Genomic DNA, 15,433 nt, shown 5'->3' with positions numbered 1-15,433 from the left:
AGAATAAAGCAAATACAATCACAGAAGAAGGAAGTAAGTGGTTTATAGCATTGTATCACTTGTTTGGTAATGAAATATGGGCATTGACTTCTGATTTACTGGGGGCACAAGACACACGATGCTCCCAATTAAATTGTATCAGATAGGAGCAAAAGTCATAGTAAAACTGGAAGTGACAAATCACCCGATGTTTTCCTGTCCCCCCCTAGAAACTTCCAGTCAGGTGGTACTTGACCACTGTCAGTAACTGAGTGTTTCATAAAGGCAGTGGTTCTTCAGGCCATTGCTGTAGCTGTTGACTTCAACAGCCAGATCAATGTAATAGAAGTGCTGAGCCAATTAACTTGCTAAGGCCTAATTTTTGGCATAACCTCAACAAGTTCTAGTACCTAAGCATATAATTCTTCAGTGAGCATAAATATATCTATCTCTTGGTATCAGACAGGTAGATTAGATGTTAATGACACTTGAGAGAATTTCTTCTCAGCATAGGTCAAGCTTCTGAATGTAAATTCATTATTCTCTTTTATACCTACTAGTTCATAAATTTACTCCCTGCAACAAGGCTCAATTTCTTTACAATTTGAGATAATTTTAACCTATAGATGCCGCCTTCTAATGGAGAATCCATCCCCAAAGACACTGAATGTTTTACGTGAGAGATGCTCTCAGTCACTCCCCTTGGTGCTTTTTGACCCCGTGTGATCTGCTGTTTGTTGGAACAAGGGAAGGAGTCCAAAGAACGCATTGTTACTCCTTGATTCAATTGATTTTTAAGTATTTTATAGAAAGTGGAACAAGAGAGGATGAAGAACTGTGTTCAGTTTTGGGCCCCTCACTACAAGAAGGACATTGAGGTGCTGGAGCGTGTCCAGAGAAGGCGGATGAAGCTGTTGAGGGGTCTGGAGCACAAATCTTATGAGGAGCGGCTGAGGGAGCTGGGGTTGTTTCCCCTGAAGAAAAGGAGGCTGAGGGGAGACCTTATCACTCTCTACAACTACCTGAAAGGAGGTTGTAGAGAGGTGGGTGTCAGTCTCTTCTCCCAAGTAACAAGCAATAGAACAAGAGGAAATGGCCTCAAGTTGGCCAGGGGAGGTTTAGATTGGGTATTAGGAAACATTTCTTTACAGAAAGGGTTATCAAGCATTGGAACAGGCTGCCCAGGGAAGTGGCTGAGTCACCATCCCTGGAGGTATTTAAAAGACATGTAGATGTGGTGCTTAGGGACATGGTTTAGTGGTGAACTTGGCAGTGTTAGGTTTACGGCTGGACTCGACAATCTTAAAGGTCTTTTCCAACCTAAATGATTCTATGATTCTAAGAATGCTCAATTCATAATGCCCTGAAAATGGTATTTAATGACATATTTGGGAGATGAATGTTTGATGAATGTTTGAATCCCTTCAGGCAGAGGAAGGATTTGAATGGTGGTTTCTTGCACAGCAACTGAACTATTAGATAAGAAGGGCTCATAACAGTGATACTTGCTTCTCTTCCATCTCCTGTTGGTCAGTCCAGCACAGAATTTGGTTTGATTTTCTTGCAGAAGTCCTAAACCAGAATGTTAAAGATGAGCAATTGAAAAGCTAAAAATAACACAGCATGCAAATGTTTCAGATCAGTGGCTAATTTTTTAAGTTGAGAAGCTTGTACTGCCTCCTGTCGTGTGATGGAGGAGTGGAGGCGCAGCTGCAAAGCCCCTTCACCACTGCTGTGGCTACATGGCACTCCGCAGCTGTTTTCCTCTTGCATCTAGTTTGAATCTGCACTGAAATGCAAAGAAATACCGCTGCCCACATCACTTCCTTCTAGGGTCAGGTAGATCAAATTGTCAAAGGCATTTCATTATCTAATTCATAGAATCGTCATAGAATCATCATAGAATGGTTTGGGTTGGAAGGGGCCTTTAAAAGTCATCTAATCCAACTTCCCTGCAATGAACAGGGACATCTTCAACTAGATCAGGTTGCTCAAAGCCCCATCCAACCTGACCTTAAATGTTTCCAGGAATGGGGCATTTACAACCTCTCTGGGCAACTTGTTCCAGTGTTCCACCACCCTCATTGTAAAAAATTTCTTCCTTATATCTAATTCATTTACTTTGATGAGACATGGAGGCCTATGCCATCTTGGGAATGTAAACCTGTCTCAGTTGGTCCCTACTTGTGAAGAGGAAGGAATATGAACTTTTGTAAAAAAATTAAATACAAACATAGCTGATGTCTAGATTCACAGCCAGCCTGAAGCAGTAACTTTGAGACTTGCATATTTTTTCTCTGAGAAAGTCTCTCGACCTCCCAGACTGTGGGGCATATATGGCTAGTGGCACAGCAGGCACTCCAAGGTAAGTGTGCTGGGTGATGGCAGCAGCCATAGCTCTGCATTTTGTAGAACGATATCTACTCCTGAGATGTGTGACAGATCCACCCTGATGGAGACTGGGGATGTGGGGATTGAACCAGGGGGATTCGGGGGAGGCCATGACTTTGAGGTGTTGGTTTGTGGAGGTGGAGAGCATGGGGAGAGGGAGGCACACAGCAGGCATTGGTTTTGAAGTCTTTCTGCCAACTGAAATGCCTGTTTGGAGAAGAGAGGTGCTGCCTGCGTTGGGAAGATAGCAGGGAGAGTGGGTCCGTAGAGTATGGGATCCTAAAAGAGCAGGTGGGTGCAGAGGCATTGCTCCTGCATATGAGCACTACCTGGCACTCAGACTGCAGTTGCTGCTACTGCTGCTGATTAAGGTCACACTCACTGCCACCACTAATGATGGGACCTGAGCTGACTGTTTAGTATCCTTCCTCTGAGGCTTGTGGTACAATGTATACATTATAGTTCAGATCACATTATCCGAATCGTATGTACACCATGCAACCTGGAGTGTATTATCAGGATGCAAAAATAGGGAGAAAGTCTGTAATCTGTTGTCCATTAGGTTTCGGATTCATCTCAGCAGAATGTGATCACCTGAAAGTTAGACATCTGGCTTCCAAGTGCATTCTTTGGTCAGTAAGAAGAGAGAGGCATCTTCAGAGGGTATTTCTTCCCCTCTGTCGTAGACATATATGTTAGGACGTGATGAATTACTGTTTGGAGATGTCTCTTTCTCTACTGACTGTAGATGGAGCCTATATGACAAACTTCACTTAGACACCTGGGGCTTGATTCATCTTCCTACCCATAGCCATCTAGTGACTTTAGAGCCCCCCAAAGATTTCTGAGACCTCCGCACAGGGTTGGCAAATGTAATGTAGGTCATGAACTGAAGGGCCAGGAAGCATATCTATAATAGTCTTTAATATAACTTTGTCAGGGGAGGGAGTTGGGAGAGCAAAGTATTCTTTTGGGGGATTTTTGTTTGGTTTGGTTTTACTTTTTTCAAATATAAAGACAAAGTTTAAACCTGGTTGCATTCATGATTTGGAAAACATCCCGTTAATGGAAACAGTGCAGGATCAAAACCACAAGAAACAAAACAAAATTGTATTCAGGTTTCTGCTTCACACAGAGCTAGGCTGCGAATTTAGATGTCTAGATTTTGGGGGCTGATCCACCTGCAGCTATATTCTACTGGGAGACTGACACTGGCTCTAGCTGGGCTGGTGTCAGATCCCGACAGTGGGATTCCTCTCACCTCACTTTAAGTTACCAGAAATTAGGCAATCAATCCAGTTGCCCACTGGTAAAATTTGGAGGGAAGCCTGCTTGTTGGTTTGGCCAACAATCAAACCACTGAGGAAAGAAAGAACTAGTTGCTCTGCTTTATTAGGGGCATTAAATTCAGAGATGCCTCTAAGAAGTTGTATTTGAAAGTGTGAAAATTACATTTAAGAGAGCTCTTAAAATACGACAACTGGGCAACTGTTTCTTCTGACAGCCAGCAATTACTTAATCATACAAATTTCTTTCACATAGTGAAAGAAATGGAGAAGAACAGGTGATAGTTCCCTTTGGGCATCTGACGATTTGATAACCTTATTTCTTCAAATGTACTCAGGAATATTACTGTCTCTAATTTCTACATCAGTTACAGAAAGGCAATAAAAAAAGTAATCTCAAAGATCCTGACATTAGTTTGTTTATGTCATAGCCTTTACTTTATGAAGCATTTTGTGGGGGTGGAATTTGACATGCCTGCTGCAATTGTTCTCTTGATTCAGTGTAGCTAGAGAAATAAATTTGCAGCAAATGGGAGTCAAGAAAGGAATGTAAAAAAAAATGTAAAAGGAGACATTTTTCTTCCAGGAAGTTTTTACATTAGACTTCTGAAAGATTTTGACTGGAACATGGATTCTTCAAAGAAAGTAATTTGACACTGGGAGAAATCATGCGTCGTATACGTTCCTGGTGCCTGAGTCTGTTTCATTTGTCTTAGTTAGAATTTTATGTTTATATGATGGGTATTTCCTGAAACTGTGCAGTGGAAGTCAATGCTGAGGTCATTTTTATTTCCCCACAAGGTGGTACTGTGGTACTGACTATAGAGCTCTTCTTTTGGCTATAGTTGATTTATTTCTGTAACCCTTCTGCAGATGTTTTAAAGATGGATTTTTGTCTGCGAAGAAGACAGTTTCAGTGTTAGAATCAAATTTCTTAGAGGAATGGTCTTAAGACTTTTTTGGTGTGCTTTCTTTTCCTAACTTTTTGTCTCATTAAAAATAGATTTTATTGCAAATTGAGATTGTCAGAAAAACTCCATTAATGCTGTTTGGACTTTTTTACCTTTTATTGCATTTTAAAAATCTAATCAGTCTATTTCAGACTCCTTTGTTTTTCAAACTAAACCAGTAGCTCTTGTAAGTTTATTCAGAAATTCCTATCTTTTTTCCCCTCCAGTTACATGTAAGTAAAGAGGCACCTACAATTAATTACAGAAATGAAAATAAATTGAAAATATTAAATATTCAGGAGAATGCAGTTTTCCTGCTGAAAAGAGACCTAACCACTATCAAGCACAGAAACAAAACATAATTAATTGCTTAAATCAACCTCTGCGGCAGTACGTGGGGTTCTTCCAGTTGCTGGCGGAGGTCTGTAAGATCTGTCGTGAACAGCTCCATGTGTTTGCACACCCCCCCATCGCATTTGAGAACTTGCATAATTTTTGTGGTCGTGTCTATACTACTACACTACCATAGTTTATAGCTTATTTTAGAAAATGGAATAAGGCTAGGGTAGAGGCCTGAGTACTAGTCTGCGGGTCTGCATGCTGTTAAATGGTTGGCATAGTCCTTGGCAGGGCTTTGGCCCAGGACAGCAATTACTGCCCTAGACAGAGATTATTGGGGTTTGACCGTAGCCTGTGCTTTACGGGGAAGAGAGTTAAGCTATATTGATATGTGCCGTGCAGTAATTATTGGTCTCAAGACCAGAGGACAGGCCCTGGTCCACTTTATTCACCAGTATCAGCGTAGCCAGTAGGACCCACTGAGTCATGCTTGTGATCCACGCTAAGCATGCACGCAGGCAGGTTTGGGGCTGCTCAGTTTTAGAAATGTGAACTCCTATTTTTATGATCTAGCATTTGCAGCCATTATTTTTCTGTGTGGTCTGTTTCCGTTCACCTAATATACATGGATACACCATAGATAGGTACCTTGAAAAAGCAGTTACTCTACAGATGCTGGTCGTACAAGGTATGAAGCGTCATGCACAATTTATGGTTAAAAGCGGGGGGACGACATCAGAATGGGGTCCAGTTATATAAAATGAAGCTTTTTAATGCATTTGGAGGCTCACATTTGACTGTTATTTAAAAAGATACGATATTAGAAAACAGTGTTCTATGCCTTGTTTAGTGATACCTGATAACTTTTTCAAAAATAAGTAAGTTATTTAGTTTTCTATAGGGTTTCTGTATATTCTTCATGAGTGGAAGAAATACGTTTGGGAGCTGAGTGTGGCTATTCTCTTTCAAACCTTCCTTTCAACTAGCATCCCACTCCAGATTCTTGTGCTTCATGGCGGGCCAGGGACTACAACATGCTTCAGGCAAGTGATAGAGACCACAGGCAGGTCCCGAATTAAGGCGGTACATCCATGTGGCACCGTACAATCCTTTATTGAGGCAGAGTGAATGCCTTGAGTCCATAGGCAGCCTAACAGACCTTGTTTGCCAAGGTCCACAGCCAACCCTTCATGGCCTCTAGGTCAGAGGATAGAGCTGGTCCTGCTGAGGTGAAAACGGGACAGAAGATACTTCTCTTTTTAGGAATATGTGACTTCCCAACACTGAGGTGAGGAACTGGGAGGCATGGGAACAGCAGATAGAGGCTAAAAGAAGAGCTGAAGGGCCACTGGTCCCTTGGCAAGTAACGTTTGCAAAACAGGTCACTGGGGTCTGTTGTCAATATTATGGTCATATTATTATGCTGGAGGTAACATGAGAGAGGGATAGGAAGAGCTGCACAAGACACTTCTACTCAGACATTCTGTAGCTCTACAAATGGGAACCCTTTCTTTGGGCTTCAGATCCCCAGCAGAGAGTTACTCTATGATTATATCTTCTAAAAGCATAAAGCTATGGTCTATTAAATGCCTGTTCACCCTACCTGGAAAATGACCTAACAGCACTTCAGCTTTTGGCTCTGCTTTTGGACAATCTCCATCTATTATTGTTGATAAAGGCTTCTTTCTTCCTGCTATTTTACCCCATTATGAAAAAGTCCCCTGAACTCTGGTACTTTCCTGCAAATGTGCATGCTTAAAATAACACTTCTGTGGGTTCTTTTAGATTTCCATTTTTTGTTCATGGAGATAATTAAGAATATTAATTCTACATGAGAGAAAAATCTATCCAGTGCCCTGAGAAGGTGTTCTGGACCTGGGAGCAGTGTCTCAAATGTGTTTGAATGAGAGCTAACAAAGAAGAATAAACTCTTGAGACTGCAGGATGGCAGAAATACGCTTGAAGGAATCACACTGAAGTGGTTTGCCAGTAGTACATAGATAGGATCGCTGGTAGTGGTATTTAGTAACAGGGGTATGATTCTTGTTTCCAGGACTTAGAGTTCATAAAAAACAGGTGAAAAGAGATTAAGTGCTTCTCCGACATCATTTTTCCATGTCAGAATTTGCTGTCAGTGCCACAAGTCATCTTTGCAGGGGGAAAAGTGAGCTACGTAGCTACAGGCAGGAAAAGGAGGTGTGCATATGCCCTATAAACTGGGAATCTTGTTTCCCGTGACACTGGATCCCGGTAACAGTATTTCTTTGTTATAAAAATGCACTTAAGAGATTGAATTGAAGCCACACAAGACAATTTGAAGAATCGTACTTCTGAAAGCAGAGGAGTATTACACAAAGAGTAGCAGACACTGAACATATTTGCCCTGTGGCTTCCAGCTTTGGTTTCTGTTCCTACATGCTGCTTCTCTGAAGCCTAAGAAAACTGTTAAGCTGGACTCACCCCTTCACAGGCCAGACTTAGCTCACATGCACTCTGAAACATCTGCAGACTCTGACGTAAAGCAACCAGAAACCCCAGTGTTTTATGAGCCATTTTGGGCTTTAGGGAACCTCTACTAAAGCACAGCTTTGGTATTAAGGAAAGAAAATTAAGGGTCGGCCAATTTGAGGTGGCCACCAAAGGGGACTGCAGGATCAGGATTATAAGAAATCTTTTCAGAATGCACTTAAGAAGTAATAGATCCAAGAAAATGACCTTTGCAAAGTCTCTTATTCTCCTGTAATTTCTTTGTCAGTTGTTTTTGCCAGGTACGTCTAGATGATGCTCTAGGGTGAAGTACCTGACCCTCAAAGCTTGGAAGTCTGTGTACTTCCCTCTTCTACTGCTTTATCATTTTCTTGGAAAAATTCAAACATATATTCTAGTCACCAACTGAAGAATGGATTCTGGTTTATCTAATAAATGATATAAATTGCTGGTCTGTTCTATCTGGACAAAAGAAATGAAAAAGACCTCAGATAAAAGCCTTTCTTTATTAAAGAGCCAAAGACATTTTAGATCTCATTTGGCCTTCATGCCCTACTCATTCCTCCTCTCTTTATCTAGTGGTGCTTTGCTGATACAGTTATTATCCTTTTTAGCTACTCTAAACATATATTATTAATTCTGCAACTGGCTTTCTACCTCCAGCCCTTTTGATAGTAAGCTCACTAATATCTTGTAAGGCTATATACCCTAGGCACAACCTGCATGTTTCTCACCTGAGTACGCGTACTCCTATTCCCTCTGAATGGCCCATCTGGGCCATCCCCTTCTTGCTCTTTTTGTTCCCTTGCCTTTTCCCTTCTCCTTGCTGGCTTCATTATCTGCATCCCTTCTTCTCCTGTATCAGGGAAACCTCTTTGTCCTCATTCTCTTCATGTTTTTTTTCCATTCATCAGGAAGCAAAAAAATCAGGGAAATAGCCGGTAAGACTTGGAATTCAATGCCACCTGTGAGGTGGGTTCAAGACCTAGGTTGAAATATTTCAGTGAATGTCCATTTTGACATTACAGCCTGCTTTTTGCATTGTATAAAATGGCTGGCCAAGTCTATCCTAATGATCATGTTGGCTAGTTTTAAAATCCATGGGTTCTTCTTTAAAGGCTCACTTAAATAACCCACCACTTGAAACAATTACTTCGCTCTTTCTCACTTCATTAGTAATCCCCTCACACGCTCTTCGCTCTTCGTTGTTTCATCTTGTGTTTGTTTGTCCTAACTAATTTAGATATTAAGTCCTTGGTGACTGACAATGTGTCTATCTATGCAAAGCACACTTAAATAAATAAATTTAATAATAATTAATAATAAATATGCCAGCTGAAAGCTATGCGTCTGAGCTAGCAAGGACGACACTGACATTGATGTATTTAGTTTCAGGAGCAGTGCTTGCTCTTCCCCTGCCATGGCTCCTTGCGAAGCGCTGTTAATGGCTGCTGCGCTCTGAGGGGTGTCGGGTCCCCCCTCTCACAGTCCTCCCCATTGGAGAGTCGCTCAGAGAGCTCTGCCTTGACCCTCGTCTCTCACCAATGTGGAATCCAGCCTTCAGAGCTAACACTCTCCTACAGGTGGTCAAAATACAAGAGGAGAGCATAGAATCTGTTTTGAGGGAGAGGATCCTGCAAATCCCTGCCATCTCCCAAAAGTTACTATTCACAACTAGTACCAGTGCCGTACAGACAGTAAAATTTTTACGTCTTTATTCATCCTTCTGTGTGGGGCAAATTATTGTTTCTCTCTCTCTTTCTTTTTTCTCTGCTCAGTTTCCTATATGCAAAAGGCTTGCTAAGCAAGTAAGTACTTTTGTGAAACAGGTTCTGTAAACACTCAGGCAGAATCATTGAAGCTGGGAGGAAAGAATCCATGTGGTGTGCGTGAACAATTGTCTAAGCTGCAACACTATTTAATCTGTTATTCCTGGTGGGAACTACCTTGTAGAAAAATAATATTATTACAGATACAACCTTCAGTTAGTAACAAACCTCAGGAGTGGTCTGGTGAAGAAAGGGGAGAAGTGAGTCCTTCCTGAGCAGAGGTAAACTGGGCAAAATCTGCCCTTCGTGTGTCTGCCTAAAGAATTATGACTTCTGGTAGAAGCAAGTTAGTCACAGTATATATTAACTTTTTATTTCGTTATGGGAAGAAGGGATTATTTTGCATATACTTTCTCTGGTCCATCCCTTAGCTAGAACTGCAATAAAAATCAGGAAAAGAATAGCTGAATAATATGTAGCAAAGACAGAATTGTTGTAATTTCCATGATTATTAATCCATCTGAACATGATAATTTTTATCAGAGATGGCAACGTCTAGAATGTGTCCACTGTAGTAGCAGTTTTACTGCCATCAAAATCATAAAGTATTTACTGCCACGAGTAATATTTGTCACTTGGGGTGTGTTCTCCCAGTTCACCCCTGGGGAAGAGGAGTGAATGCTCATGAGCTTTAGTTTTTGTGGAATCTTTAAATTTTTACGTAGGCATAAAATACACCTCAGAGGAGGTGGTGGGATGCTCTGTGGGACTGGGGAGCCACAGACTAGATCACAAGGCAGTTCTTTCTCAGGCAAATAACTTTTCTTCTTACGCTCTAAGGCTTCATTGTGACAGAACTTTCCGAGGTCCAGGGAGTACTTTGAATATAAACACTGCAATCCTGAGCTTAATTCAATATTTTGCAGAGTCAGTGGAGAAAGTAATATGATTTGTTCACTGTAATCGGCTAGTAGGTGTCTCTGAAGGTCTGATTCCTTCATGTTCAAATAAAATGCACTGTTACAATCCAGATGGGAGTTAATGTTGGCATATATAGCTAAGATGGACTTGCTTAGGACGGAGTCTTTTAACCAATCAGAGATAAAAGAAAGTATTATCGATGGATATGGCTCCTTGGGAACCTGGTGTGAATGAGAAATCTAAACCTAAATTAAATACTATGGGCATGTAGCGTCAAAGAAAGGATATTGCACAGTGATGACAAACTTTGGAGTGTGCTGCACAGCCTCCAGCATAACCTCTGTGTTTCTCAAGTTCCCGGTTGTCCAGCCATTTTTCAAATACGAGCTACTTTTGGCTCGTGTGGTGATGCCAGTATATTCACCCTCTCCTTCTCCCCTGCTCTTTCCTTAACAATAGCAAAGGTGTGGCCACTTATGGCATCTTTTATACTTTATGGTGATGTGTGGCTCATTACCAGTCTGGGGATACAGTCAGTGGGGTCAGCCATCACTCATGTGCAGCTGTGATTTGAGAAGAGGTGGGGGACAATGAAGGCTACACAGTGCTGCATGTCGTCGCTGGATTGTTGGCATTTTTAGTCCGTATTATCTGACCCCACCATTTCATGGCTGCACGTGGATGCTGACAAGGCCTTGAGAGAGAATTGTTTCTTGCAGGACTCTGTTTTTAAGAAGTCTGTTGATGGACAAGCATTTTTTCTCATTAGTACTTGTTAGGTGATTCTAACCCTGAAATAAGCAACTATTTTAGCCTATTCCTCATGATGACTTTCTCTTCTAGGTAGGACAGCAATACCTGTCAGACGCTTTAACAGGTTACGTTTGCAGCTTACCCCAGGATCTGATACTCGCTATATTGAAGATCCCATGAGCTTTATGTGAAGCAGAGAAATGCTACATAATGGTCTTCTAATTTTTGTTGCTTTTGACAGCTAAATATCAAGTCATTGTGAATGAGACTCATCTGCCCAAACACAGCTGTCTGTAGCTGAGCTAATCGCCTTCCTTCATTAATTAATAAAGAAACCTAGGCACTTCTGGGATGCAATTTGTTTTATACCAAAGTAGATACCTGAAACACACAAGAGGTGTTGAGACCTGGAAGTTTCAAAATTAGCGACTTAATTAGGCCACTAAAATCAGTTCAGGCCAGGGGACAGGCTGTTTAGGCTTGGGGAACAACAAATGACTCTTTCTAGCTCTATTTATTATTATTAAGAAGAATCTTGGTAATCAATATTCCCCTGTTTTTCACTACTTTACTCTTTTTTTCTCTTTGGGAGAGGAGAGCCAGGACTCCTTTCTTTCTGATTCAAATGTGACTTCCATCCATATTTTTTGAAAGGCAATTCTACCTAGGGATCCCTTAGAATGAGCTGAAACTGAAAGATGTGTGTTAGTCAAACAAATGCAATGGGCTCAAGACAGGACTAACTGGATGTTATTTTATGAGCAATACAGGAGGTCAGATTAAATGATTCAGTAGTCCCTTCTAGCCTTGAAATCTATTAAAAAACCTGAACAAGTTCAATAAAAATGTAATAGCGTTTTACAGAAATTACTCTAAACCCCCTAAGAATTAAACAATAGTCATTAATAGCCTTTTTATGATGTTTTCACTATATATTTGTAGAGTAACAAATCCTACAGGGAGGGATATATTTCTCTTTAAATTGATGGTTTGATGAGGAAAAAAAGTCCTCACTCAAACAATCAGCCCTGGTATAGCAAAAAAGCTTATTTCTTAGTGTGGATGCTTCATATGCATTTGTGAGTAGGAAGAACAGTAATTTAGAAATGAGAGGGGGATCTTATTTGAACCTGAATTTTCAAAGCATCATTCTATGTATCATTTAGACAACCCTTGGCTCTGACCGCTGTGTACAAATGCATGAGCCAGTGTGTGTAGGCAGTGTGAGTCACTCAATTTTCCTACTATATAATAATAAAAAACCAAATAGTGTTGAAGCCAGCATTTAGGTCTAGCGAAGGAAGCTGTGATAATGCCATGAATCCTTGCACTTGGGGATCAACAGCGATGACATACAAAGCAGACACATTGACAGGCAGCTTCTTGCTTAATGGATGTTGATCTGAGCTGCAGACACAGATTTATCCAACCTTATTTTTATCTCACAGCTCCTGCACCCCAACTAATATCTTTAAGAAAATGAGTGGTGCTTTAAAACATGGTAACTCAAGCCTACAGGAATTAAACACACTTGAAAACAAGTTAATTCATTTAGTTAATATCACAGATTTCTGGCCTGCCTTTCTTCCTCTTGTTCCCCTCAGCTATATCTGTTTTACATTTTAATGTAATATATTGTACTGTAGAGGCAGTAGTTTCAATTCATGCTAGTGAAAAATAATAGAAACACAGAACTGCTGCAAAACCATGTGCCTTCTGAGGATCCCCGTAGCCAAATGTGTCTGGAGAACTTCCTTTCATAGGATATAACTTCTGCATCATCCCTAGTAAGAAACATGATTAAATGTCCCATAATATAGTTAAATACCTACTCTGCACACACAAACAAGTTTGTCATGACAGAAAAAATGCTTTTTGTTGCTTTTATAACCATTATTGCACGAAGACTAGACTAACAATTGTTCTTACAAATTTTATATGTGGTGAGACATGGGTATTTAAAGAAGATCAAGTGTGGAAAGAGAAGATGATTTCAATAATTTTTAATAATCAGACCATCACATTCAGGTTTGCAGTCTTGTTGGAGATAGTGTGATGGTCCAAGTTAAGAGAATTGAGAATAATGACTGTCAGAAAAGGACTATTAAATAGACAGGGAAAGAGTCAAGCCTCTAATTCCATTACAGTATTCACAGATAAAAAAATAGCCAATTCAGTGGCACATAAAATGCTGACATGTTGACTCTAGAGAAACTTGGCGAGGCTATTCACATGAGTAGAATAGTAATTCTGATGGCAGAAATTCTGTATGTAAAATTGGCTCAAGAAAGAGTTTCTGAACTGCTCAAGACTCAGAAAAAATTTTGGGTCTGAAGTGCTTTAAGGGTGAAGCATTATTTTTAGGTGTATATAACATACTGAACCATGGAAACACTAAAGGCTAGCAAAATTTAAGTATCTTTTAGTAGTGGGCTGATGGTGATGCTTAGTAATGGGAAGAGAAATGTGGAAGTGCTGATAATGATATTCTTGCATAATTTTTTCCTCCACGTAAAAGGGACCAGGATGTGAATCAAAAGTCTGGGTATGCCATAGCAATGTCCACAGTTCCTTCCCAACCCTGCTGGGGTTGGAATACTGTAAATATTCCTGTGAGATTTTGATCCAAAATGGAGCACAAATTATGGGAGGGCTGAAGACTGTTTATTATTGCTGGAGTAGTAAGATACAAATTAATAAAGAAAGCAGCAGCAACAAAATGCTGCTGGTCACAATTTGTGATATAAAATTAAAGTAGACAGCCCAAAGGAGCTAGTGACAACAAATAAATAACATTTACAAATATGCTGGAGGGAAAAAAAAAAAGGCAAAAGCAAGAGAAGCGGTCAGTCTCTTGATAGATGACAAGGGTAATAAAAAACAGAGGGATGAGGCTTTGCACAATTCTCTTATCTTTCTGTCCTTGTTCTCACTCATGCATTCTAAGCTGGAAATGGGATCCTCTCATGTCTAATGGGAACGGACATATAGTATAAAGGAAATAAGAAGAGCAGACATATTCCAGCGCCTTCATTGCTGCTTGTGTGAGCTTATCACCATACAGGGAACACAAAATCTTCAACCCTGTAACAAAGCTAAGCCCAAATGTCTGGCAGGGCTCGCAACACTGCATTCAAATCCTGCCTTTGCTGCTAGGTCTTCACATCTGGCCCCTCCATCTTCCCACAGCACCTCCATCCTGGTATAAATGAACCCATCGCAGCCCTGCGTGGGTGCTCCAGGACTAGACGGGTCAGGAGGCAGCAGCTCTGGAGCTTCTTTCTGCCTCTGCTCTAGTTCCTCAGCAAAGGATTTATCTGCCTTTCTCCTACCATGTGCCTCTGCACAGCTGGTTGTCTAAAACTCTTCCACATGTGCTAGAGATGTGCATCACACAAAAAGGACATGACACACTTGAGTGACTTTTTTCGTCTTCCCGGATTCCCTCCTAGTGTAGGTGAGAGTTTTTGAGGGGAACAACATGCCAAACCAATGCTCCAGTCCTTGTATTTCCCTGCTGTGTCTCTCTGGGTGGCTTGACATTAGCCACCTACTCTGGCAGGTTCTGCCAGGATTCCCATCACAGCACCGCCACAAAGCCTTCCTCACCCATCTGTCTTCACCCCTCGCTTTTCCAGCAGCTCTCCATTACTGCTTTTCCAGGTCTCACATACTTCTCAGCACCACTCCTCTCTCCTCCCTTCTCCCGCCTCCTCGCTGTCTTTTTTTCCCCCATTTTCCCAGCAGCAGCAGCCCCTGTCTCTGTGTCAGCCCGGCGCCTCTGCCTGAGTTCAGTTGTTAACAGAAGTCACTGGCGTAACACACAGTTACATGGTTATGGATTATGGGGCTCTATTTAGTAATCAAATCTTTGCTTTCCTCCAAGTGGCAGAATATAAGTAAACTTGAAGTTTTACCTTCCGTGGAAGTTTAACGGCTGAGGCAGGGAGCCACATCGGTGTGGAAAGGAAACTGGAAAGATTTATGGAAGGAAGGTAACGAGAGCTTGACAAATAGGGGAATTATCCCGTAGAGGATCCCTGTGCTCCTCAGATGGCTTTCCTCAGAGCCGGAGCAGCACTGGCCTCCAGGGCTGTTCAAAAGGGGTCTGCAAACCCGCAGTGCTGCAGGAGCGTGACAAATGCAGCCAGAAATGTGCTGGCAGCTGAGATCTCCCTGGGTCTGTAAGCTGCTTCTAGCCAGAGAAGAGTGGGATGGAAGAGCAAAGGAAATAATTTGGGGGGAACTTCAGGTGAAGGAGGCACCTGGGGTGGCTGCGCGCTGAATGCCCGCGCTGCGTACAGAAGGAGCCCAGGGAGTCTCTCCCACCCCAGGGAAAGGGGTCACCCAGTGGCTGGGCTTGCAGGGCTGGCTCAGGCAGGGCTGGGTCCCTCTGGGCCGTCGGGAGAGAGAAGGTCGGATGTCCCGGTGAACCTGAGCTGCTGCCCATAGGGACAGCCCCCAGGAGCCTTTGGAAGGGAAGGTGCACAAAGCTGTCGGCAGCCCAGCCAGCCTGAGCTGACGTGTGGGAAGAGGAGTCTTCCAGACTAGCAAACTG

This window comes from Gavia stellata, chromosome 2 (genome assembly GCF_030936135.1).
Source record: "Gavia stellata isolate bGavSte3 chromosome 2, bGavSte3.hap2, whole genome shotgun sequence".
Taxonomy (NCBI): domain Eukaryota; kingdom Metazoa; phylum Chordata; class Aves; order Gaviiformes; family Gaviidae; genus Gavia; species Gavia stellata.
Note: the sequence above shows the minus strand (reverse complement) of the source record.